The following is a 27,185-nucleotide window of genomic DNA, read 5'->3' on the forward strand; positions in this document are numbered from 1 at the left end:
TCTGAGGAATGAGGGAAGGAAGAAGACATACAGATGGCCAAAGATCACATATAAATATATGCAACATTAGTATTTATTTGAGAAATGCAAATAAAATCTACAATCAGGGATCACTACCCAAGTATACACTTGGGTATTGTAGATTGTAAAGTATTGTAAAGTATTGAATTTTAATGCTCAAAATTCTCCAAGCCAGGCTTCAACAGTACGTGAACTGTGAACTTCCAGATGTTCAAGCTGGATTTAGAAAAGGCAGAGGAACCAAAGATCAAATTGCCAACATCCGCTGGATCATCAACAAAGCAAGAGAGTTCCAGAAAAACATCTATTTCCGCTTTATTGACTATGCCAAAGCCTTTGACTGTGTGGATCACAACAAACTGTGGAAAATTCTGAAAGAGATGGGAATACCAGACCACCTGACCTGCCTCCTGAGAAATCTGTATGCCAGTCAAGAAGCACAGAACTGGACAAGTTAGAACTGGACATGGAACAACAGACTGGCTCCAAATCGAGAAAGGAGTATGTCAAGGCTGTATATTGCCATCCTGCTTATTTAACTTATATGCAGAGTACATCATGAGAAATGCTGGACTGGAAGAAACACGAGCTGGAATCAAGATTGCTGGGAGAAATATCAATAACCTCAGATATGCAGATTATACCACCCTTATGTCAGAAAGTGAAGAAGAACTAAAGAGTCTCTTGATCAAAGTGAAAGAGGAGAATGGAAAGTTGGTGTAAAGCTCAACATTTAGAAAACTAAGATCATGGCATCTGGTCCCATCACTCCATGGCAAATAGATGAAGAAACAATGGAAACAGAGTTTGTATTTTTGGGCTCCAAAATCACTGCAGATGGTGACTTCAGTCATGAAATTAAAAGACACCTGCTCCTTGGAAGAAAAGCTATGACCAACCTAGATAGCATATTAAAAAGCAGAGACATTACTTTGCTAACCCACGTCTGTCTAGTCAAAGCTATGGTTTTTCTATTAGTCATGTATGGATGTGAGAGTTTGACTGTAAAGAAAGCTGAGCACCAAAGAACTGATGCTTTTGAACGGTGGTGTTGGAGAAGAGTCTTAAGAGTCCCTTGGACTACAAGGAGAACCAGTCAATCCTAAAGGAAATCAGTCCTAAATATTCTTTGGAAGGACTGATCCTGAAGCTGAAACTCCAATACTTTGGCCACCTGATGCAAAGAACTAACTCATTTGAAAAGACCCTGATGCTGGGAAAGATTGAAGGCAGGAGGAGAAGGGGATGACAGAGAATGAGATGGTTGGATGGCATCACCATCTCAATGGACATGAGTTTGAGCAAGCTCCAGGAGTTGGTGATGGACAGGGAAGCCTGGTGTGCTGCAGTCCATGGGGTCTCAAAGAGTCGGACATGACTGAGAGACTGAACTGAACTGAACCCAAGTGTCAGAATCTCCAAAATTAAAATGTCTACAAAGAAATTCTGGGGAGGTCATAGATAAAAAGGAACCCTTCTATACTGTTTTGAGAATGAACATTCATTCAGCCACTATGAAGTACAGTATAGAAGTTCCTTAAAAATTAAATGAAGTTATTTACAAAACAGAAACACACTCACAGATTCAGAGACTGAGAAAACAAACTTATCTTTACCAAAGTGGAAAAGTGGTGGGAGAGAATGAATGAGAAGTTTCAGATTAATATTTACAAACTACGATATACAAAACATATAATCAACAAGGACCTACTGCATAGCACAGGGAACTTTACTTAAAACTCTGTACATTCTATATGAGCAAAGAATCTGAAAAAAAAAGAATTTATATATAAGCACATCACTAGGGTGTACAAATGAAATTAATACAACATTGCAAATTAACTCTACTCCAATATAAAAAGAAAAAGTTTTAATGATTAAGATGATAAATGTTTTGTTATGCATATTGTACCACAATAAAAAGTGTTAAAAATATAAAATCACATAAAAATAAAATACTTAGGAATAAACCTGACTAAGGAGATGAAAGACTTACATGCTGAGAGCCATAATATGCTAAAAGTAAAATTGAAGAGGACTCAAAGAAATGGAAGATATCCCATGCTTTTGGATTGATAGCAGTAATGTTTTCACAATGACTATACTATTCAAAGCAATCTACAGATTTAATGCAATCCCTGTCAAATTACCCATGCCATTTTCCACAGAACTAGAACCAATAATCCTAAAATACACAGGAAATCATATGTGACCCAGAACTGGCAAAGCAATCCTGACAATGAAGAGCAAAGCAGGAGACATAACCCTCACAGACATCACACAATACACTGTAAGTTGCAGAATTCAAAGCAAAGAGGTCCTGGCACAAAAACAGATGTGTGAAACAATGGAAAAGGACAGAAACCCCAGTCCCCAACCCACACACCTATGGTCTACCCCCACGGCCAGTCTTTGACAGAAGAAGCAGGAATACACAAAGGGGGAAAGACAGGTTCCTCAGCAAGTGGTGCTGGCCAGCCGCAGTAAATTGCTGAAAGCAGAACCTCATGCACACCCTTCAGCAAAAAGCAACCCAAAACAGCTTGTGGATTTAAACAGGAAACATCATACCATGCACTCATAGAGAAAAACATAGGCAAAACATTCTCTGACAGCAATCGTTACCATTTTTTCTTAGATCCGTTCTCCCAATAGAAAAAACAAACAAACAAATGCGACCTAATCGACTCATGAGCTTTTTGCACAGCAAAGGAAGCCATAAACAAAATGAAAAAGTATCTATGGAATGGCAGATGTCTGGAAATGATGTGACAGATAAGGCACTCATCTCCAGCTCATTCAGCTCCAATTCAAAAAGCACAAACAACTGAATCAAAAGTTGGGCAGAAGACATAACAACATAATTCTCCAAAGACTTACAGCTGGCCAAAAGGCACATGAAAAGATGCTCAACATCGATAATGATTAGAGAAATGCAAACCAAAACCATAACATGGTTTTCATTTGTAACACCTCACACCCATCAGAATAGCCTTCATGAAAAAGTCTACACAAATAATAAATGTGGACATGAAAAAATCTACACAAATAATAAATGCTGGAGAGTGTGTGGGAAAAAGGGAGCCCTCCTACACTGTTGGTGTGTGCCTGCTAAGTTGCTTCTGTCATGTCTGACTCTGTGACCCCATGGACAAAGGAGCCTGGCAGGACACAGGATTCCTGGACAATCCCCACAGACAAAGGAGCCTGGTGGGCTATAGTCCATGGGGATTCTTCAGGCCAGAATACTGGAGTGGGTAGCCTTTCCCTTGTCCAGGGGATCTTCCCAAGGATCAAACTCAGGTCTCCCACATTGCAGGTGGATTCTTTACCAGCTGAGCCACCAGGGAAGCCCAAGAATACTGGAGTGGGTAGCCTATCCCTTCTCCAGGGGATCTTCCCAACCCAGAATTGAACTGGGGTCTCCATCATTGCATGTGGATTCTTTACCTGCTGAGTTTCCCGGAAAGTCCTAAAATGATAATAGTGTCTATTTAGCCCAATTTTAGCAGAATGTTTGTTTTACACGTTTTTGTGCCAGGATCTCTGAGTTCTGTAGCTTACAATGCGTTGTGTCTGGGAGGGTTATGTCTCCTACTTTGTTATTTGTTGTCACGACTGCGTTGGGAAGTCTGGGTCGTGTATGATTTCATGTATATTTTAGGATTATTGGTTCTAGGTTTGGGGATCTGGTTTGGTGTTTTTGATACAGTAGGTTACCAAAACATTAACTGAGGCCTAATTATAAATAGCATACAGTAAGGAAATCAGAGATTTCCATAGGTGATTTTGTCAAAAGGAAATCTTTTTAATGTTGAGGCAAGAATCTTTGTGTGTGTGTTGAGTTTGACTTAATGTGGAGGCCCCACAGAGGGTAGCAGGTGGGAAAAAGAAGGATCTGAGATTCAAAGGGGAATTTTATTTTTACTAAAATAAAAAGCACGAGTGAATCATGAGAGCAGCAAGAATTTAAAAGATAGGGAGAAATAGATAATGCATGAAAAAATGTTCATGGGGAGACATCTGAGAAGGACATTTTTGGTATGAAAAGTGAAAGTCCATCAGTCCTGTCTCTCTGCAACCCCATGGACTGTAGTCCATGGATTCTCTAGGCCAGAATACTGGAGTGGGTAGCCTTTCACTTCTCCAGGGGATCTTCCCAACCAGGTTTTGAACCCAGGTCTCCCATATTGCAGCTGGATTCTTTACCAGCTGAGCCACAAGGGAAGCTGAGCTTGGATCACCTGAATCAGCAAGACTAACAGGATCCTGTTGACTTACTTTGTGCTCAACCAGTGGGAAGATTCATTTCAGTTCACTTCAGTTTAGTCACTCAGTCGTGTCCAACTCTTTGCAACCCCATGGACTGCAGCACGCTAGGCCTCCCTGTCCATCACCAACTCCCAGAGTTTGCTCAAACTCATGTCCATTGAGTCGGTGATGCCATCCAGCCATCTAATCCTCTGTCGTCGCCTTCTCATTCTGCCTTCAATCTTTCCCAGCATCAGGGTCTTTTCAAATGAGTCAACTCTTCATATCAGGTGGCCAAAGTAATGGAGTTTCAGCTTCAGAATCAGTCCTTCCAATGATATTCAGGACTGATTTCCTTTAGGATGGACTGGTTGAATCTCCTTGCAGTCCAAGGGACTCTCAAGTCTTCTCCAACACCACAGTTCAAAAGCATCAATTCTTAAGCACTCAGCTTACTTGATTTCTCACATCCATACATGACTACTGGAAAAATCATAGCTTTGACTAGATGGACCTTGTTGGCAAAATAATGCCTCTGCTTTTAAATATACTGTCTAGGTTGGTCATAATTTTCCTTCCAAGGAGCAAACTTCTTCTAATTTCATGGCTGCAGTCACCATCTGCAGTGATTTTGGAGCCCAAAAATATGAAGTCTGTCACTGTTTCCACTGTTTCCCCATCTATTTGCCATGGAGTGATGGGACCAAATGCATGATCTTGGTTTTCTGAATGTTGAGCTTTAAGCCAACTTTTTCACTCTCCTCTTTCACTTTCATCAAGAAGCTCTTTAGTTCTTCTTCACTTTCTGCCATAAGGGTGGTGTCATCTGCATATCTGAGGTTATTGATATTTCTCCCAGCAATCTTGATTCCAGCTTGTGCTTCATCCAGCCCAGTACTACATATGATGTATTCAGCATATAAGTTAAATAAGCAGGGTGACGATATACAGCCTTAAATACTCCTTTCCCAATTTGGAACCAGTCTGTTGTTCTATGTCCAGTTCTGTTGCTTCCTGACCTGCATACAAATCCTCAAGAGGCAGGTCAGGTGGTCTGGTATTCCCATCTCTTATAGAATTTTCCACAGTTTATTGTGATCCACACAGTCAAAGGCTTTGGCATAGTCAATAAAGCAGAAATAGATGTTTTTCTGGAACTCTCTTCCTTTTTCCATGATGCAGAGGATGTTGGCAATTTGATCTCTGGTTCCTCTGCCTTTTCTAAAACCAGCTTGAACATCTGCAAGTTCACAGTTCACGTATTACTGAAGCCTGACTTGGAGAATTTTGAGCATTACTTTACTAGCGTGTGAGATGAGTGCAATTGTGCAGTAGTTTGAGCATTCTTTGGCATTGCCTTTCTTTGGGATTGCAATGAAAACTGACCTTTTCCAGTCTTGTGGCCACTGCTGAGTTTTCCAAATTTGCTGGCATATTGAGTGCAGCACTTTCACAGCATCATCTTTCAGGATTTGAAATAGCTCAACTGGAATTCCATCACCTCCACTAGCTTTATTTGTAGTGATGCTTCCTAAGGCCCACTTGACTTCACATTCCAGGATGTCTGGCTCTAGGTGAGTGATCACACCATCGTGATTATCTGGGTCATGATGATATTTTTTGTACAATTCTTCTGTGTATTCTTGCCACCTCTTCTTAATATCTTCTGTTTCTGTTAGGTCCATACCATTTCTGTCCTTTATCAAGCCCATCTTTGCATGAAATATTCCCTTGGTATCTCTAATTTTCTTGAAGAGATCTCTAGTCTTTCCCATTCTGTTGCTTTCCTCTATTTCTTTGCATTGATCGCTGAGGAAGGCTTTCTTATCTCTCCTTGTTTTTCTTTGGAACTCTGCATTCCAACGGGTGTATCTTTCCTTTTCTCCTTTGCTTTTTGCTTCTCTTCATTTCACAGCTATTTGTAAGGCCTCCTCAGACAGCCATTTGGCGTTTTTGCATTTATTTTTCTTGGGGATGGTCTTGATAACTGTCTCCTGTACAATGTCATGAACTCTGTCCATAGTTCTTCAGCACTCTGTTTCAGATCTAATCCCTTGAATCTATTTGTTACTTCCACTGTATAATCATAAAGGATTTGATTTAGGTCATGCCTGATGGTCTAGTGGTTTTCCCTACTTTTTCAATTTAATTCTAAATTTGGGAATAAGGAGTTCATGATCTGAGCCACAGTCAGCTCCCAGCCTTGTTTTTGCTGACCTTATAAAGCTTCTCCATCTTTGGCTGCTAAGAATATAATCAATCTGGTTTTGGTATTGACCATCTGGTGATATCCATGTGTAGAGTCTTCTCTTGTGTTGTTGGAAGAGGGTTATTGCTATGACCTGTGCGTTCTCTTGGCAAAACTCTACTAGCTTTTGCCCTGCTTCATTTTGTACTCCAAGGACAAATTTTCCTGTCACTCCAGCTGTTTCTTGACTTCCTACTTTTGCATTCCAGTCCCTACCATGAAAAGGACATTGGGTGTTAGTTCTAGAAAGTCTTGTAGGTCTTCATAGAACCGTTCAACTTCAGCTTCTTCAGCATTACTCATTGGGGCATAGATTTGGATTACTGTGATACTGAATGGTTTGCTGTGGAAATTACAGAAATCATTCTGTTGTTTTTGAAATTGCATCCAAATACTGCATTTTGGACTCTCTTGTTGACTCTGATGGCTACTCTATTTCTTCTAAGGGATTCTTGCCCACAAGAGTAGATATAATGGTCATCTGAGTTAAATTCACCCATTCCAGTCCATTTTAGTTCACTGATTCCTAGAATGTTAATGTTCACTCTTGCCATCTCCTGTTTGACCACTTCCAATTTGCCTTGATTCATGGATCTAACATTCCAGGTTCCTATGCACTATTACTCTCTATAGCATCAGACTTTACTTCTATCACCAGTCACATCCAAAACTGGGTGTTGTTTATGCTTTGGCTCTGTCTCTTCATTCTTTCTGGAGTTATTTCTCCACTGATCTCCAGGAGCATATTGGGCTCCTATCAACTGGAGGAGTTCAACTTTCAGGATCCTATCTTTTTGCCTTTTCATACTGTTCATGGGGTTCTCAAGCCAAGAATACAGAAGTGTTTTGCCATTCCCTTCTCCAGTGGACCACATTTTGTCAGAACTTTCCATCATGACCCATCTTGGGTGGCCATACATGGCATGGCTCATAGTTTCATTGAGTTAGACAAGGCTGTGGACCATGTGATCACATGCTTAGTTTTCTGTGATTTGGCTTTCACTCTGTCTACCCTCTGATGGAAAAGGCTAAGAGGCTTATGGAGGCTTCCTGATGGGAGAAACTGACTGAGGGGGAAACTGGGTCTTGTTCTGATGGGTGGGGCCATGCTCAGTAAATCTTTAATCCAATTTTCTGTTGATGGGTGGAGCTGTGTTCCCTCCCTGTTATTTACCTGGGGTCAAACTGCACATGGTGATTGCAGCCACGAAATTAAAAGACCCTTACTCCTTGGAAGGAAGGTTATGACCAACCTAGACAGCATATTAAAAAGCAGAGACATTACTTTGCCAACAAAGGTCTGTCTAGTCAAGGCTATGGTTTTTCCAGTGGTCACGTATGGATTTGAGAGTTGGACTATAAAGAAAGCTGAGCGCTGAAGAATGATGCTTTTGAACTCTGGTGTTGAAAAAGATTCTCGAGAGTCCCTTGGACTGCAAGAAGATCCAACCAGTCCATCCTAAAGGAGATCAGTCCTGGGCGTTCATTGGAAGGACTGATGTTGAAGCTGAAACTCCAATACTTTGGCCACCTGATGCGAAGAGCTGACTCATTGGAAAAGACCCTGATGCTGGGGAAGATTGAGGGCAGGAGGAGAAGGGGATGACAGAGGATGAGATGGTTGGATGGCATCACCGACTCAATGGTCATGGGTTTGGGTGGACTTCAGGAGCTGGTGATGGACAGGGAGGCCTGGAGTGCTGCAGTTCATGGGGTAGCAAACAGTAGGACAGAACTGAGCAACTAAACTGAATTGAACTATGGTGGAGGTAATGAAGCTAATGGTGACCTCCTTCAAAAGGTCCCATGCACACACTGCTACACTCAGTGCCCCCAACCCTGTAGCAGGCCACTGCTGACCCAGGCTTCCACCAGAGACTCCTGAACACTCCTGGGCAAGTTTGAGTCAGTCTCTTGTGGGGTCACTGCTCCTTTCTCCTGGGTCCTGGTGTGTACAAGGTTCTGTTTGTGCCCCTCCAAGTGTCTGCTTCCCAGTCCTGTGTAAGTTCCAGCAGCTCAATGATGGGGTTAATGGTGGCCTCCTCCAAGAGGGCCTATGCCATACCCAAGTCTGCTGCATCCAGAGCCCCTGGCCCTGCAGCAGTCCAATGCTGATCCATACCTCCACAGGAGACACCCAAACACAGTTCTGGCTCAGTCTCTGTGGGATCTCTGGGTCCTGGTGCACACAATATTTGTTTGAGCCCTCTGAGGGTCTCTGGGAGGAATGGGGTTTGATTCCAAATGCAAATTCGCCCCTCTTACCATCTTGCTGGGGCTTCTCCTTTGCCCTTTGACATGGGGTATCTTTTCACAGTCACTCCAGCGCCACGCAGCCACCACTCCAGTGCGTAGTACCGTCTTGCTGGGGCTTCTCAGTTGCATCCAGCTCTTTGTGACGCTATGTACTATACAGTCCATAGAATTCTCCAGGATGGAATAGTGGAGTGGGTAGCCTTTCCCTTCTCCAGGGGAACTTCCCAACCCAGGGATTGAACCTAGGTCTCCCGCATTGCAGGCAGATTCTTTACCAGTTAAGCCACAAGGGCAGCCTGAGATTCATTTACTCAGAGTAAAAGTCAAGGAGGACTTCTCACATGGCTCAGTGGTAAAGAATCTGCCTGCCAGTGCAGGAGACATGTGTTCAGTCCATGGGTCAGGAAGATCCCCTGGAGAAAGAAGTGGCAACCCACACCAGTATTCTTGCCTGGAGAATCCCACAGACAGAGGAGCCTAGTGGGTTACAGTCCATGGTATCAGTTCATGGTATCGCAAGGGTCAGACATGACTAAGCAACTTCACTCACTCACTCACTACAAATCAATGAGAAGAAGACCAACAACCAGGTGGGTAAAATGGAGAAAAAAAAAAAAAAAACATGAGAAAGAAGGAATTTCACACAGAGGACACAGGATATACACGGGCAAGGATATCCCACCTTCCTATTAATTAGAGAATGTAAAATAAAACCACATGATAGCTTTTATATCACTGGACTGGCAAAAACTGGCACAATGTAAAATGTGCCAGATATTCCTACCAAAATTACCAAATGTTGGTAGGAACATGAAGCAAGAAATGCTTACCCTGTAAAGCAGGGGCCCCTAACTTTTTTTGGCAGCAGAGACCGGTTTCATGGAAGACAAATTTTCCATGGACTGGGGTGGGACAGATGGTTTCAGGATCTTTCAAGCACATTAATTGTGCACTTTACCTCTCTCATTATTACATCAGCGCCACCTCAGATCATCAGGCATTAGACTCCGGAGGTTGGGGACCCCTGCTCTAAAGGATACTAATGTGGAGAAAGCTAAGGATCACCAAATACAGTTGAAGATGTGTCTACCCAGTGATCCAGTGTTGTCACCTCACTAGACAAGCTCTCCAGTGGGTTCACACGAGAATTCTGGAAAGGTGATAATGTAGTAGACCACCTTGAGCTCACCTCCTCTTACGAGCACAGCAAAACCACAACTGCTCAACCATTAATGAAACAAACTGGAACCTAGCAAACAAGTTGTTGTTATTCAGTCACCTAAGTTGAGTCACACTTTTTGCGATACCATGGATGGCAGCACGCTAAGCTTCCCTGTCCTTCACTATCTTCTGGAGTTTGCTTAAGTTCATATCCACTGAGTCAGTGATGCTATCTAACCATCTCATCCTCTGTCCTCCTCTGCTGCAAACAAGATATTCTACTCCCAAAGACAAAGAAGAAACCACAATGAGATGGTAGGAGGTGATACACTGCCTAGGTAATCAAATCTCCTACCACATTGGGTCAGTGACTCATAAACTGGAGAATAATTATTTTGCAGAGGTTGTCCCACACAAGTGAGAGTTCTGAGTCCCACATCAGCCTGGGAGTCTGGCTTGGGAGGAGAAGTCCCCAGAGCATTTGATTTAAAGGCCAGCAGAGCTTGACAGAAGGTGCCCCATGGGACTGGGGGAAACAGACACTACAGCCATGGAGGGTGCCCATGACCAAAGGCAGAAGTAGTGACTTCCTAGAGGGCTCGCCCATGCCTACCTGCTGGTCTGCAGGGTCTCCTAAGGATATGGGGGTGGGGGTGACTGTGGCTCATTCTGGGGAAAGGACACTGGGGGCAGAATTATCAGGGAGCATTCATCAGCACAAGCTCTCCTGGACAGCTGCATTTTGGCACCAAGACTTGACCTTGACAACATCCTATCAGCTTCAGTGATGCAATGCCTCAGGCCAAGCAACCAACAGGGAGGGAACCCAGTCCTACCCATCAGCAGACAGGCCTGAAGACTTCCTGAACCCACAGCACCCACCTCTAGATGCACCACTTGACAGGACCCTACCCACCAAAGTGCCAAGACCCAGCTCTACCACGGGTGGGCCAGTACCAGCACCCTCCCACCAGGACACCCAAACAAGTCTCTAGACAGTCTCATGCACTAGGGTGTAGATACCAGAAGCAAGAAAATTATGGTCCCACAGCCTGCAGAGATGAGTCTGCTAACACAGATCAGAATCTACCCTGGGACTATCTGGCCCCTGGGTGATGAGAGGGAGGTGTTACTGATGGGACAACAGGACATTCCCTACAGAGGCCACGTCTTCAAGGTCAAGAAACATAACTAACGTCCACATGCATAAAAATACACATAGAAATTGACACAAAATGAGACAGCAAAGGAATACATTTCATTGGTGGTTTAGTCACTAAGTCATGTCCAGCTCTTGTGACCCCATGGACTGTAGCCCCCCAGGCTCCTCTGTCCATGGGATTCTCCAGGCAAGAATCCTAGAGTGGGTTACCATACCCTTCTTGAGGGGAGCTTTCTGACCCAGGCATTGAACCCAAGTCTCCTGCATTACAGGGGAATTCTTTACTGACTGAGCCACCAGGGAAACCCAATGTTTTACAAGATGGAACAAAATAAAACCCCAGAAGAATAAGTGGAGAAGGAAATTTACCTGAGAAAGGGTTCAGAGCAATGATTGTAAAGATGATCCAAGAACTCAGGAATAGAATGGAGAAACAGCAAGAGAAATTAAAGGAATTTTTTAAAAAGAGTTAGAAATTATAAAGAATCACCCAGCATAGCTGAAGGCTACAATTACTGAAATGAAAATACATGAGAAGAAATCAATAGCAGAAAAACTAGGCAGAAGTTAAATGAGAAGACAGAGTAGTGGATATCACTGCCATGGAATGGGAAAAAAAAAATGAATGAAAGAAAATGAGGACAGTTTAAGAGACCTGTGGAATAACATCAAATACACCAATGTGTGCATTATTGGTGCAATAATGGAGTTCCAGAAAAAGAAAGAAAGGACTGGAGAAATGGTACACCCCTATGGATAACAGTATGAAAATTCCTTTAAAAAATTAGAGCTATCATGCGATCCTACAATCCCACTCATGGGCATATATCCAGCCAGGAAAGACAAAAATTCTAACTCAAAAAGATACATGCACCCCAGAGTTCACAGTAGCACTGTTTACAATAGCCAAGGCATGGACGCAACCTAAATGTCTAAATGTCCATTGACAGACAAATGGATAAAGATGTGGTGCATAGATACAATAGAATACTACTTAGCCATAGAAAAGAATGAAACAATGCCATTTGCTGCAACATGGATGGACCTAGAGAAGTGAAGCCAAAGAAAAATATCATATGATATGATTTATATGTTGAATCTAAAAGAAATTATGCAAATGAACCTACGTACAAAGCAGAAATATACTCATATAGAAAACTAACTTCCAGTTAACAAAGGGGAAAGTGAGGAGGGGTAAATTAAGAATTTGTGATTAACAAGTACACACTACTATATATAAAATAGATTACAAGGATCTCATGTATAGCACAGGGAACTCTACTATATTGTAATAACTTATAAGGGAAACAGTGGAAACAGTGGCTGACTTTATTTTTTTGGGCTCCAAAATCGCTGCAGATGGTGATTGCAGCCATGAAATTAAAAGACGCTTACTCCTTGGAAGGAAAGTTATGACCAACCTAGACAGCACATTAAAAAGCAGAGACATTACTTTGTCAACAAAGTTTCATCTAGTCAAGGCTATGGTTTTTCCAGTGGTCACGTATGGATGTGAGAGTTGGGCTTCAAAGAAAGCTGAGTGCCGAAGAATTGATGCTTTTGAACTGTGGTGTTGGAGAAGACTCTTGAGAGTCCCTTGGACTGCAAGAAGATCCAGCCAGTCCATCCTAAAGGAGATCAGTCCTGGGTATTCATTGGAAGGACTGATGTTGAAGCTGAAACTCTATTACTTTGGCCACCTGATACGAAGAGCTGACTCATTGGAAAAGACCCTGATGCTGGGAAAGATTGAGGGCAGGAGGAGAAGGGGACAACAGAGGATGAGATGGTTGGATGGCGTCACCAAGTCAATGGACATGAGTTTGGGTGGACTTCGGGAGTTGGTGATAGACAGGGAGGCCTGGCGTGCTGCGGTTCATGGGGTCACAAAGAGTCGGACATGACTGAACGACTGAACTGAACTGATAAAGGAAAAGAATCTGAAAAAGAGTAGATATAGAAGTGTATAACTGAATCACTTTGCTGTACACCTGAAACTAACAATGTATTGTAAATATATTTCAATAAAAAATAAAAGGTTTAATATCAAGATACTTTATGGAAATTTCTAGCAGGGCCAGAGTAAAGGAGCCTACACGATAACTATGAGTTCATAACCCCCAGAATAAATGCTAAATCCCTGTCAAACTTCGTTGTCTTTTTTTCCCATATCTGGTAGGTGACCCCTTTAAACATCTGAAACTAACATTGACTGAGTCAGGAGGGCTAATGTGATTTCCCCAAATAGTGCTTTGTTGTTTAAAATAAAGCAACTAAGAAAGAGTATGTTTAAAAAAAATAAAACAAATGAAAAAAGAGCCTATATGATAAAGAACCAGAGCTCATTTTGAAAAAAAACAAAAAAACAAAAAAAACGCTTAATCTTTATTTGGCTGTATTTGGTAGAAGTGTAATTTTAGAGAGAAAAAGAATGTTTCAGAAGATATTAAATTCTAGTTTTGTTAATTGAGGTGTATTGACTAAGGCTCAGTTCCCAGATAGTTCCTTGCTGTTATGTTATATTGTTTCAATGTTTAATTAATTTATTAAAAGGATACTGAGTTTCTAATGCTTATTTCAGTAATCATTGGATAGAGATCAGATGCCCCATGAAAATACAGTAATTAAAAGGCCTGTCTCCAATTAAGATGGAAGGACCTTTATTAGATACTCTGAACTATCGCCTCTACAGCAAAAGAAATGGGAATTGACTCTTGGATTAATATTTCCACTTAGAAAGGGCACTGCACTTGTCCATATAGAGGACTATTGACCTCAAAATCACCTTAAAACACCGCTCAGAGAAAAAGCTACCAGATCAGGTTAAGGAGAAGATGACATCTGAAGTGGAGAGCTGACCCAAGATGCTGGACCAGACATGCATACCAATCGCTTTGATAACTGCTTACACTTTTGCTTAGGAACCAACTGTATTTCATGCTCTTATGCAAAGTTAACACAATTGCTTGGTTTATGGTCAGTTACCTATACACAGTGGGCTTCCCTGATGGCTCAGACGGTAAAGAATCTGCCTGCAATGTGAGCGACCTGGGTTCAATCCCTGGGTTGGGAAGATCCCCTGGAGAAGGGAATGGCTACCCACTCCAGGATTCTTGCCTGGAGAATTCCATGGACAGAAAAGACTGGTGGGCTACAGTCTATGGTATCACAAAGAGTCGAACACAACTGAGCCACTAATATACACACCTATACCCAATATTCTTGGGTTACTTTGATGGATTTCTCCACTCCATGGCCCTTAGGCTCTTAGGACATTTATTCTAGAGGAAAGAAATTAACGTCTGTTTCAGAGACTACTGACATTACTAGGTGGGTTTCCCTCACCTGGCCAATTAGTAATATATGCTCTGACCTTGACCATAGATATGAATTTTCCTCTAAAGTTACTCAAGCTCAATCAAGGAAACAAGAAAAAATTTAGCCAAAATTTTATGGGATGGACTCTTGTTATTAACATCAGGCTATTGGTCATTTAATAGGCCACACATGGAGTGAGAGCGGCTGTGGTCGCCGGGCTGAGCCGCGTGGAGCGGCCGGGACGTGGATGCAGCCAAGATCTCCCGCCCCCGCCCCGCCGAGCAGGAGCTGCTCCCAGACAAGATATGAGAAATGAGTGTTGGACGTCGAAGAATAAAGTTGTTGGGAATCCTGATGATGGTAAATGTCTTCATTTATTTGATTGTGGAAGTCTCCAAAAGCAGTAGCCAAGAAAAAAATGGAAAGGGGGAAGTAATAATACCTAAAGAAAGGTTCTGGAAGATAGCTGACCTTCCTCGGGCATACTGGAACAAGGAACAAGAAAAGCTGAACAGGAGGTTCAATCCCATTTTGAACACGTTAGCCAACCAGACAGGAGAAGCATACCGATTCTCCAATATAAGCCATGTGAATTACTGTGAACCTGACCTGAGGGTCATGTCAATGGTTTCAGGTTTCGACAGTTTGCCAGACAGATTTAAAGACTTTCTGCTATATTTGAGATGTTGAAATTATTCACTGCTTATAGACCAACCAGACAAGTGTGCAAAGAAGCCCTTCTTATTGCTGGTGATTAAGTCCCTAACTTCACATTTCAATAGAAAGCAAGCAATTTGGGAATCTTGGGGCAAAGAAACCAATGTGGGGAACCAAACAGTGGTGCGAGTCTTCTTACTGGGCCAGACCCCCACAGAGGACAACCATCCTGACCTTTCAGATATGCTGAAATTTGAGAGTGAGAAGCACCAAGACATTCTTTCGTGGAACTACAGAGATACATTCTTCAACTTGTCTCTGAAAGAAGTACTCTTTCTTTTGGGTGAGCACTTCCTGCCCAAATGCCGAGTTTGTGTTCAAGGGCGATGATGATGTTTTTGTGAACACCCATCATCTCCTGAATTACTTGAATAGCTTATCCGGGAACAAAGCCAAAGATTTGTTTATTGGTGACGTGATTCATAATGCTGGATCTCATCGGGATAAGAAACTCAAGTACTACATCCCGGAAGTTGTTTACACTGGCGTCTACCCGCCTTATGCAGGAGGAGGCGGATTCCTCTACTCTGGCCACCTGGCCCTGAGACTGTACAATGTGACTGATCGGGTCCTTTTCTACCCCATCGATGATGTTTATACTGGAATGTGCCTTCAGAAACTCGGCCTCGCTCCAGAGAGACACAAAGGCTTCAGGACATTTGATATAGAAGAGAAAAGCAGTAGTAACATTTGTTCCTATGTAGATTTGATGTTGGTACATAGTAGAAAACCTCAGGAGATGATTGATATTTGGTCTCGGTTGCAGAGTGCTCATTTAAAATGCTGAATTATATGCAAACTACATTTTACATAGAAATGTACCTCAAATAGTTCCCATTTGTGTTCTCCTCCATCAGAGGTCATTTCTATGTAAAACCATCAAAATTGCCTTTATAGGTCATGTCCCTTTGACGGCCTCTAAACCCTTCAATTCAGATGACAAAGCATCTGCCTGCAATGCGGGAGACCTGGGTTCAATCCCTGGGTCGGGAAGATCCCCTGGAGAAGGAAATGGCAACCCACTCCAGTATTCTTGCCTGGAGAATCCCATGGATGTAGGAGCCTGGGGGGCTACAGTCCACAGGGTCGCAAAGAGTTGGACATGACTGAGCAACTTCACTCACTTCACTCATTGGTCATTTAAGCTTAAAAACTCCCTTTTGTTGGGAACAATTAAATACTAAGCCTAGTAACACTAGGAAATTGGGCTGGGTGTCTTATGGACAATGCCAATAGATAATTTCCCTTGAAGATAAGAATTGGTATAGACTAAGTCAGATGACCTGCAGTATACTGGGCTGCACCTAGTAGAACTTTATAACTTGTTACTTACGACCTTACTGGGGCTTCCCAGGTGGCTCAGTGGCAAAGAACCCACCTGCCAATGCAGGAGGTGCAAGTTCGATCCCTGGGTTGGGAAGATCCCCCAGAGAAGGAAAAGGCAACTCAGTCCAGTATTCTTTCCTGGAAAATCCCATGGACAGAGGAGCCTGGCAGGCTACAATCTATGGGGTGTCATCGGACATGATTGTGGAATTAAGTGAATACACATATGACCTTACTAATCCTGCTATTAATAGCTGTATTACTTCTAGATCCCCTTTCAGTAATCTCATGAACAAACTGTGTTAACAAGATAGTATCTAAAGAAAAAAGATCACTAGACACTGAGAAGACTGCAAACGAGCCTACACACACTTCTGGTCTTTTCATCGACCTTCCGGGGGGATGGAGCTGTGTCTCCTTGGCTGGGGTGGTCATGAGCACCATCTACAGGCTGAAACCATGTTCTGGTGAAAAACTTCAGGGTGAGGTCTATCAGAAAGTTCACCAGCTCATTCCCCCCACTGTCAGCTTTTACCTGGGTTCCTGTGGGGAATTGGGCACCTCAGGTCCATAGGAGCCCCTGGACTCCCTGTTCACTCTTCTTTCTACCAAGTGTTCCCTTCTTTCTACCATGATAGAGGCATGATAGAGAACCTCTTTTGCTGTGTCAACTACAAATTGGCACTTGCCATCTTCCTCTACAAGGATTAAATCAGGTGCTGCTGCAGCTACTGATTTTCAACACTCCCTAAAAGGAGTTCAGGGTGGAGAGCAGCAATGCAGCATTCTGTGCTTGGGTGAGGAGGGGGAGCCCAAACTCCTCATATCTGTTGTTGCTTAGTCACTCAGTCATGTCCAACTCTTTGCAACCCCATGGACTGTAGCCAGCCAGTCTCCTGTGTCCATGGGATTCCCAAGGCAAGAATACTGGAGGGGGTTGCCATTTCCTTCTTCAGGGGATCTTCCCTACCCAGGGATCAAACCTGAGTCTCCTGCATTGGCAGGCGGGATCTTTACCGACTGAGCCACCAGGGAAGCCCCTTCTATTTAGAAAAAACACTAAAATCCTTCATGGTGACGACTGCTCCTCTTGACTAGTAGAAACCTTGTGAAAATATATGTACAGACTGCATGCACTTCTTCACTAAAATCACATATATACTGACGTTTCCCCTGCATCTTTGGAGTATTTTCTCAGAACTATCTGAGATGCCGTCCCTTGGACCATAGAATCCTCATTTTGCTCCAAATAAAACTTAATTCGCAACTCTCACATTGTACATTTAGAAAAAATTTTCCTCTTAAGTTTTAGCTTAGTGCAAAGTGTTTTCCTTGGACTGCAAGGAGATCAAAACAGTCAACCCTAAAGGAAATCAACCCTGAATATTCATTGGAAGGACTGATGCTGAAGCTTCAATACTTTGGCCGCCTGATTCGAAGAGCTGACTCATTGGAAAAGACCCTGATGCTGGGAAAGATTGAAAGCAGGAGAGGAAGAGGATGACAGAGGGTGAGATGGTTGGATGGCATCACTGACTCAATGAACATGAGTTTGAGCAAGTCGGGGAGTTGGTGATGGGCAAGTCTGGCATGCTGCAGTCCATGGGGTCGCAAAGAGTTGGACACGACTTAGTGACTAAACAACAACATTCTGTGTTCCAATGTTATTCCTCCTGACAGTAGGGCATTGTTCCTTCCCCAGTGGTGGCTTAATTTCTTCGGGTTACTTGCCTTCCAGGAAACCAATGCCACTCCCAAAAAAAAATGGCATTTTTGTTTTGCATATTTATCTTCTATGTTCATTCTCCAAAACTGAACACTTTAAGAGCAACATCTACCAATTCAGAAAGTGCATTAGGTTCATTCCAAATACACTCAATTTGGCAATTTTTCTCCTAATATGAGGCACTTTGCACCCCGTCTCTTCAAAAAAGGCCAAATTTACCATTCTAATATTTTCAAGGGCCTTGGAACCTGCATTAGTATGTCTGTAGGCCCAATAAAGCTTTTCCAAGAAGTCAAAGGAGTACTTATTATGAATTTCTTGTATTTTGTTCAAGTTGCTTTGCTTGCATTCCCTTTTTCAAAGACCCCCATCAACTTGCACCCTTGGGAGTGCTCTGATAAGGGAATCCTTCCCTCACCAGGGTCCCAGTGTGGTTCAGCTGTGCGTGCTGCCAAGAGGGCTTCAGGTGGAACAGATCCTCTCTCTAAGGAGGGTTTCAATCTTTCCAATAAAAGGAGTCTGAAAAACCCACCTGGCTGGTTGTTTGCGTTTAGGTCCCCTAAAAGCTGATTGTGGGGCGAGTGGTAAAGAACCCACCTGCCAATGAAGGAAACATAAGAGATGCAAGTTCGATCCCTGGGTTAAGAAGATCCCCTGGAGGAGGGCATGGCAACCCACTCGAGTACTCTCACCTGGAGAATCCCATGCACAGAGGAGCCTCGTGGGCTACAGTCCACAGGGTCGCAGAAAATCAGACATGACTGAAGCAACTTAGTACACAAGCAGCACAAGCTGATTATATAAGAGAAATTGCCTGCCTTGGGAGTGGTTTCTGACTCAAACTGGGGGCCCTGTTGGGTCTTAGATGGCAATACCAGGCCAAGTTCCTGTGCCCCAGGAACTAACACTGGATTTTCTAATTGATTCCTATGAGGAGGGATAGTTCTGGGCTTCCCTGCGGCTCAGTGGGTTCAGAATCTACCTACCAAGGCAGGAGACACAGGTTCGATTCCTGGTCCTGGAAGATCCCATATGCCGTGGCATAACTAAGGACAATGACTGAGCCTGTGCTCTAGAGCCCAGGAGCCACCACTTTTATAGCCAAATGCCCTGGGAGGCAAACTCACTCAGAAGGACAGTGTGGATAGCAGAGTGCAGTTTATTACACTGGTGGGTCCGAGGCAGAGCTTCCTCTCTAGCCAGGGACCCTAACTGATTTTTGTGACAACCTTTTATACCCAAAGCATACATGACCAAGCCCACAACCCCCAAATCCTCTAAAGCCCACCCTGGACAATGTTAGTACAAGATACAATCAGGTAACAGCCATAAATTTACATTTCTGGTCATACAGTCTAACTTACATCAATGGGTATTATTAAGATTACAGATAGTGAATGATTACATAGAGGTCACTTTATTCCTTTTGACTCTGGAAGGTCTAGGTATGGGGTCAGGCTGGTCTGGTTTCCAGGTGCCTGGGAGGCCTGCTGGTTTTTGGTGTTTTATCTCCATGGCCTCCCAGATACATAGTCCAAAGTTCACCGAGAATGTAAGATGGAGTTCCCTTTCTTTTAAAATGGAGTCACTCCAGTCAGGGCAAGCTGCTCCTCTCCTTCCTCACAGTTACTGAGGTACCCTAGTGCCTGCACTTTGCAGCATGAGAAGCCTGCATACCACGACTAGAGGGTAGCCCCTGCTCACCGCTAGAGAAAGCCCTCGATGCAACAAAGACCCAGAATAGCCAAATGAATAAATCTTTAGAAAGGAGGGGTAGTTCTAAGCACGTCAAGAATTGGGGCTGGATAGACACAGAAATTGGGTTAAAAAAAACGCCTAGCGATTCTTCCCTCTGGGTGCTCCACTCACAAAACAAACACAAAACAAACTGGTTTATTCCACCGAAGAAAAAACAAAAAATCCCCAAACAAGAGGAAATAAAGTTGCTGGCTGTACACACCAGAGGGACTACCTTATCTATGGGGGCAGCACTTCAGCTCCTTAATGTTGATTCCTTGCTTCAGCTGCCCGGTGCTGAGGCAGCCAGAACTCTGAAGGGAAGCTCCTTGGACAAGTGGTCCTGGCAACTGTCAGTGCCTTTCCCGAATATTCCCCAACCAGGGTCGGCTGGCCGTGAGCCCCAGTGGCTCCTGGCAAGTTTGATCAAAACTTGTTACCAAGTCTAATTTTATACTCCTCGCCACATAATAGACCAGTAAGCCCAGAGGCGAGTTGGTGGGCAAGGAATAAGGACTTTATTTAGAAAGCCAGCAGACCCAAAATATAAAAGACTGCCACCCTCTCAGGGAGCCATCTTCCCTGAGTTAGAATTCTGGCTTCTTTTATATTAAGGAGGGCGGGGCAGGGAGGCGAGGTAGGGAGGGCGGAAATAAGTCAAACACTTCCTGGTTCACCTCAGCCTCTGGAGGTGACCTGGGAATTTCTTCCTCTCTGCAGTCAGTCACAGGTGAACCTCATCTGGCTCTCTGCTGGGAGCTAATCCGAGGTCTTTTTGGCTTAATGATCATTACCTGGGCTGCAGGGTTCTCAGAGATGGGCCATTATGTCTAATTAAAGCTTACAGGCAACATCCCTTTAGTGATTAACTTGTAACAGAATTCAAAGTTTTCCCCTACTACAGAAAGTTTTTGTCAGTCTCTGAGATGGAATCCAGAGAAGGCAATGGTACCCCACTCTGGTACTCTTGCCTGGAAAATCCCATGGACAGAGGAGGCTGGTAGGCTGCAGTCCATGGGGTCGCAAAGAGTCGGACACAACTGAGCGACTTCACTTTCACTTTTCACTTTCATGCATTGGAGAAGGAAATGGCAATCCACTCCAGTGTTCTTGGCTGGAGAATCCCAGGGATGGGGGAGCCTGGTGGGCTGCCGTCTATGGGGTTGCACAGAGTCGGACACGACTGAAGCGACTTAGCAGCAGCAGCAGAGATGGAGTCTCAAAATATATGTTCTTAATTATATCTCTTGATCTGTACAAATAAAAGAACACATTTATTTAATCAAGAAAATCTTTTTCAAATTCTGAGGTTTGGAAGAGTGAAGGGAGAGGAGGGTATATAATTTTGGTGTCAGCTGCTTAAAATGATAATGTGTTGTTGTTTGTTGTTTAGTTGCTAAGTTGTGTGCGACTCTTTGCTCTTAATACAGAGGAACCTCACTTAATGCTAATGCCAGGGGAAAAGTAATAAAGATCCTCACTTCTGGCTTACCTAGGGGACCTTGGAGTAGAGAGCCCCAGGGCATCCCCAAGAGCCTTTAAAAAGACCTCTGAAGTCAGTCATTTGCGTTGTAATATTAACACTTTCTTTGTCTTTTTATACTTGTTCTCTGACTTGTGGACAGTGGACTTTCTCAGAGGTTATATGACATGTTACATCATAAGAGACTGGATATGAAAATTCAACTCTCTTGTTAAGTGAGACATTTCCGAACTCTAAGTATGGATATGTAGTGCTATGTAGAATAATACCACTGTTCTCAATATGTCTGTGTGTTTTGGAAAGTAGAGTTATTTTCCATAAAATATATGGTATTTATATTAATACGTAGACAGTTTATTGTCATTATTTAAAATAAGAAGGGACACTTTACCTTCCAAGGCAGGGAGGTGTGAATTAGACACCTGGTTGGGGGGCTGGTATCCCAAGTGCCTTGCAGCCAAAATAACAAAAAATAAAACAGAAACAATATTATAACAGGTTCAATAGGCTTTTAAAAAATGGTCCACATGAAATCTTTAACAATAAAATAAACAAGAAAATAAATGTTTAAAACCCTCGCCATCTTAATTTCTAACATAGTAAATGCCGACATAACTAAATGCAGACATAACTAAAAGCACTTTGGAATCCTTAATTGCTTTTAAAGAATGTAGACATTTGCAAACTGCTGGCTCCCAGTTTATCACACAAAGCTCTGCTGGCATCTCCCTTTGCTACTGTGGCATCTGTCTCACTGGAATGGCCAAAGGACCACCAAAACTGGACTGGCTGGTTCTGAAAGGAGATTACATTTTATATATTTTTTCTAAGTCTCAGCACCCTCAGGGATCTGTCTGGGTATCTCCTGATGATCAGGGCAATGAGTCCCTGTGGATATCATTATTTGTTGTTGTTCAATTGCTAAGTTGTGTCCGACTCTTTGCAACCCCATGGACTGCAGCACACCAGGCACTTCTCTCCTTCACTATCTCCTGGAGTTTGCTCAAACTCATGTCCATTGAGTCTATGATGCTATCAAAACATCTCATCCTCATATCATCATAGTTGGAAGTTTCAGACTGGAGCAGTCTACTTGCTTGTGGTATCTAGAATTCCAGAGGTGTTGCAGGGAAAAGCCAATTCTGACTCCACCGTGGAACTGTTTCTTTGACTTGCTTTCCATTGCTTTTGTTACATGTCAGATCAGATCAGATCAGATCAGTCGCTCAGTCGTGTCCGACTTTTTGCAACCCCATGAATCACAGCACGCCAGGCCTTCCTGTCCATGACCAACTCCCGGAGTTCACTCAGACTCACGTCCATCGAGTCAGTGATGCCATCCAGCCATCTCATCCTCTGTCTTCCCCTTCTCCTCTTGCCCCCAATCCCTCCCAGCATCAGAGTCTTTTCCAATGAGTCAACTCTTCGCATGAGGTGGCCAAAGTACTGGAATTTCAGCTTTAGCATCATTCCTTCCAAAGAAATCCCAGGGCTGATCTCCTTCAGAATGGACTGGTTGGATCTCCTTGCAGTCCAAGGGACTCTCAAGAGTCTTCTCCAACACCACAGTTCAAAAGCATCAATTCTTTGGTGCTCAGCCTTCTTCACAGTCCAGCTCTCACATCCATACATGACCACAGGAAAAACCATAGCCTTGGCTAGACGAACCTTTGTTGGCAAAGTAATGTCTCTGCTTTTCAATGTTATCTAGGTTGGTCATAACTTTCCTTCCAAGGAGTAAGCATCTTTTAATTTCATGGCTGCAGTCACCACCTGCAGTGATTTTGGAGCCCAGAAAAATAGTCTGACACTGTTTCCACTGTTTTCCCATCTATTTCCCATGAAGTGATGGGACCAGATGCTGTGATCTTCGTTTTCTGAATGTTGAGCTTTAAGCCAACTTTTTCACTCTCCTCTTTCACTTTCATCAAGAGGCTTTTGAGTTCCTCTTCACTTTCTGCCATAAGGGTGGTGTCATCTGCATATCTGAGGTTATTGATATTTCTCCCGGCAATCTTGATTCCAGCTTGTGTTTCTTCCAGTCCAGCGTTTCTCATGATGTACTCTGCATATAAGTTAAATAAGCAGGGTGACAATATACAGCCTTGACATACTCCTTTTCCTATTTGGAACCAGTCTGTTGGTCCATGTCCAGTTCTAACTGTTGCTTCCTGACCTGCATATAGGTTTCTCAACAGGCAGGTCAGGTGGTCTGATATTTCCATCTCTTTCAGAATTTTCCACAGTTTATTGTGATCCACACAGTCAAAGGCTTTGGCATAGTCAATAAAGCAGAAATAGATGTTTTTCTGGAACTCTCTTGGTTTTTCCATGATCCAGCGGATGTTGGCAATTTGATCTCTGGTTCCTCTGCCTTTTCTAAAACCAGCTTGAACATCAGGAAGTTCACGGTTCACATATTGCTGAAGCTTGGCTTGGAGAATTTTGAGCATTACTTTACTAGCATGTGAGACGAGTGCAATTGTGCGGTAGTTTGAGCATTCTTTGGCATTGCCTTTCTTTGGGATTGGAATGAAAACTGACCTTTTCCAGTCCTGTGGCCACTGCCGAGTTTTCCAAATTTGCTGGCATATTGAGTGCAGCACTTTCACAGCATCATCTTTCAGGATTTGAAATAGCTCAACTGGAATTCTATCACCTCCTCTAGCTTTGTTCGTAGTGATGCTTTCTAAGGCCCACTTGACTTCACATTGCAGGATGTCTGGCTCTAGGTCAGTGATCACACCATCGTGATTATCTGGGTCGTGAAGATCTTTTTGTACAGTTCTTCTGTGTATTCTTGCCATCTCTTCTTAATATCTTCTGTTTCTGTTAGGTCCATACCATTTCTGTCCTTTATCAAGCCCATCTTTGCATGAAATGTTCCTTTGGTATCTCTGATTATCTTGAAGAGATCTCTAGTCTTTCCCATTCTGTTGTTTTCCTCTATTTCTTTGCATTGATCACTGAAGAAGGCTTTCTTATCTCTTCTTGCTATTCTTTGGAACTCTGCATTCAGATGTTTATATCTTTCCTTTTCTCCTTTGCTTTTGACTTCTCTTCTTTTCACAGCTATTTGCAAGGCCTCCCCAGACAGCCATTTTGCTTTTTTGCATTTCTTTTCCATGGGGATGGTCTTGATCCCTGTCTCCTGTACAATGTCATGAACCTCATTCCATAGTTCATCAGGCACTCTATCTATCAGATCTAGGCCCTTAAATCTACTTCTCACTTCCATTGTATAATCATAAGGGATTTGATTTAGGTCATACCTGAATGGTCTAGTGGTTTTCCCTACTTTATTCAATTTAAGTCTGAATTTGGCAATAAGGAGTTCATGGTCTGAGCTACAGTCAGCTCCTGGTCTTGTTTTTGCTGGCTGTATAGAGCTTCTCCATCTTTGGCTGCAAAGAATATAATCAATCTGATTTCGGTGTTGACCATCTGGTGATGTCCATGTATAGAGTCTTCTCTTGTGTTGTTGGAAGAGGGTGTTTGTTATGACCAGTGCATTTTCTTGGCAAAACTCTATTAGTCTTTGCCCTGCTTCATTCCGTATTCTAAGGCCAAATTTGCCTGTTACTCCAGATGTTTCTTGACTTCCTACTTTTGCATTCCAGTCCTCTATAATGAAAAGGACATCTTTTATGGGTGTTCTAAAATGTCTTGTAGGTCTTCATAGAACCGTTCAACTTCAGCTTCTTCAGCATTACTAGTTGGGGCATAGACTTGGATTACTGTGATATTGAATGGTTTGCCTTGGAAACGAACAGAGATCATTCTGTAGTTTTTGAGATTGCATCCAAGTACTGCCATTTCGGACTCTTTTGTTGACCATGATGGCTACTCCATTTCTTCTGAGGGATTCCTGCCCACAGTAGTAGATATAATGGTCATCTGAGTTAAATTCACCCATTCCAGTCCATTTCAGTTCGCTGATTCCTAGCATGTTGACGTTCACTCTTGCCATCTCCTGTTTGACCACTTCCAATTTGCCTTGATTCATGGACCTGACATTCCAGGTTCCTATGCAATATTGCTCTTTACAGCATCAGACCTTGCTTCTATCACCAGTCACATCCACAGCTGGGTATTCTTTTTGCTTTGGCTCCATCCCTTCATTCTTTCTGGAGTTATTTCTCCACTGATCTCCAGTAGCATATTGGGCACCTACTGAGCTGGGGAGTTTCTCTTTCAGAATCCTATCATTTTGCCTTTTCATACTGTTTTGGGGTTCTCAAGGCAAGAATACTGAAGTGGTTTGCCGTTCCCTTCTCCAGTGGACCACATTCTGTCAGATCTCTCCACCATGACCCGCCCATCTTGGGTTGCCCCAAGGGCATGGCTTAGTTTCATTGAGTTGGACAAGGAAGTGGTCCTAGTGTGATTAGATTGACTAGTTTTCTGTGAGCATAGTTTCAGTGTGTTTGCCCTCTTGCAACACCTACCATCTTACTTGGGTTTCTCTTACCTTGGGCGTGGGGTATCTCTTCATGCCTGCTCCAGCAAAGCGCAGCCATTGCTCCTTACCTTGGACGAGGGGTATCTCCTCACTGCCGCCCTTCCTGACCTTCAACGTGGGATAGCTCCTCTAGGCCCTCCTGGGCCCGCGCAGCCACGGCTCCAGTTCTAACTGTTGCTTCCTGACCTGCATACAAATTTCTCCAGAGGCAGGTCAGGTGGGCTGGTATTCCCATCTCTTTCAGAATTTTCCACAGTTGATTGTGATCCACACAGTCAAAGGCTTTGGCATAGTCAATAAAGCAGAAATAGATGTTTTTCTGGAACTCTCTTGCTTTTTTGATGATCCAGCAGATGTTGGCAATTTGATCTCTGGTTCCTCTGCCTTTTCTAAAACCAGCTTGAACATCAGGAATTTCACAGTTCACATATTGCTGAAGCCTGTCTTGGAGAATTTTGAGCATTACTTTACTAGCGTGTGAGATGAGTGCAACTGTGCAGTAGTTTGAGCATTCTTTGGCATTGCCTTTCTTTGGGATTGGAATGAAAACTGACCTTTTCCAGTCCTGTGGCCACTGCTGAGTTTTCCAAATTTGCTGGCATACTGAGTGCAGCACTTTCATAGCATCATCTTTCAGGACTTGAAATAGCTCAACTGGAATTCTGGTTGTGTAAGATTAATGTCCTTTTTACTTTTCCTGACCTCCCCTGCCCATTTCTAAGCCATAAAATAACCTGGCATCCAGACCTTGAACAAGATGATTATTTCAAGACATTAGTCTGCCATTTTCTCAGTCAGTCAGCTTTCCAAATAAAGTTGTATTCCTTGTCTCGACACCTTGTGTCTCAGATTAATTCACCTGTCCTGCACCTATCAAATCAGCTTGAACTAGGCAACAGTGGGATGTCTGCTTACAGAAGTTAACCAACATGACTCAGGCAGATATTAATAAATGATATTCCTTAAAAGCCATCTGAGTTGGCTTCCACTTTGGGAGCATCCTATACAGGCCAATGCATGTAATAATTGCTCAAATGGAGCTCAGAAAGGAAGGAATAGTTCATTTGCTGGGATAATTTAGAATAGATTTCAGCAGACATTTCTGGGGATGGGGATTTTTCCCCGGTGTCTCAAATGGTGAAGAATCCACCTGTAATGCTGGAGACCTGGGTTTGGTCCCTGGGTCAGGAAGATCCCCTGGAGAACAGAATGGCTACCCACTCCAGTGTTCTTGCCTGGAGAACCCCACGGACAGAGGAACCTGGTGGGCTACAGTCTATGGAGTCACAGAGAGTCAGACACGACTGAGCGACTAAC

At 43.2% G+C, this 27,185-nt stretch overlaps 1 long non-coding RNA gene and 1 pseudogene across 3 annotated transcripts in view; one reads left to right on the plus strand and one right to left on the minus strand.

Annotated features, from left to right (window-relative positions):
* Window positions 1-20,537, minus strand: part of LOC133256753 (uncharacterized) — a 64,101-nt gene extending 43,564 nt beyond the window's left edge. The window contains exon 1 of one of the 3 annotated variants that reach the window (XR_009739286.1): window positions 20,159-20,537. This is a non-coding gene — a long non-coding RNA (uncharacterized LOC133256753). Of the gene's footprint in view, window positions 1-8,785; window positions 9,024-9,606; window positions 10,249-20,158 lie in introns of those variants that run through there. The other 2 variants (XR_009739284.1, XR_009739285.1) reach the window with 2 other exon arrangements.
* On the plus strand, window positions 14,604-15,927 carry LOC133256506 (N-acetyllactosaminide beta-1,3-N-acetylglucosaminyltransferase 2-like; annotated as a pseudogene).
* Window positions 20,538-27,185: the final 6,648 nt, after the last annotated feature.

Source organism: Bos javanicus, chromosome 11 (genome assembly GCF_032452875.1).
Source record: "Bos javanicus breed banteng chromosome 11, ARS-OSU_banteng_1.0, whole genome shotgun sequence".
Taxonomy (NCBI): domain Eukaryota; kingdom Metazoa; phylum Chordata; class Mammalia; order Artiodactyla; family Bovidae; genus Bos; species Bos javanicus.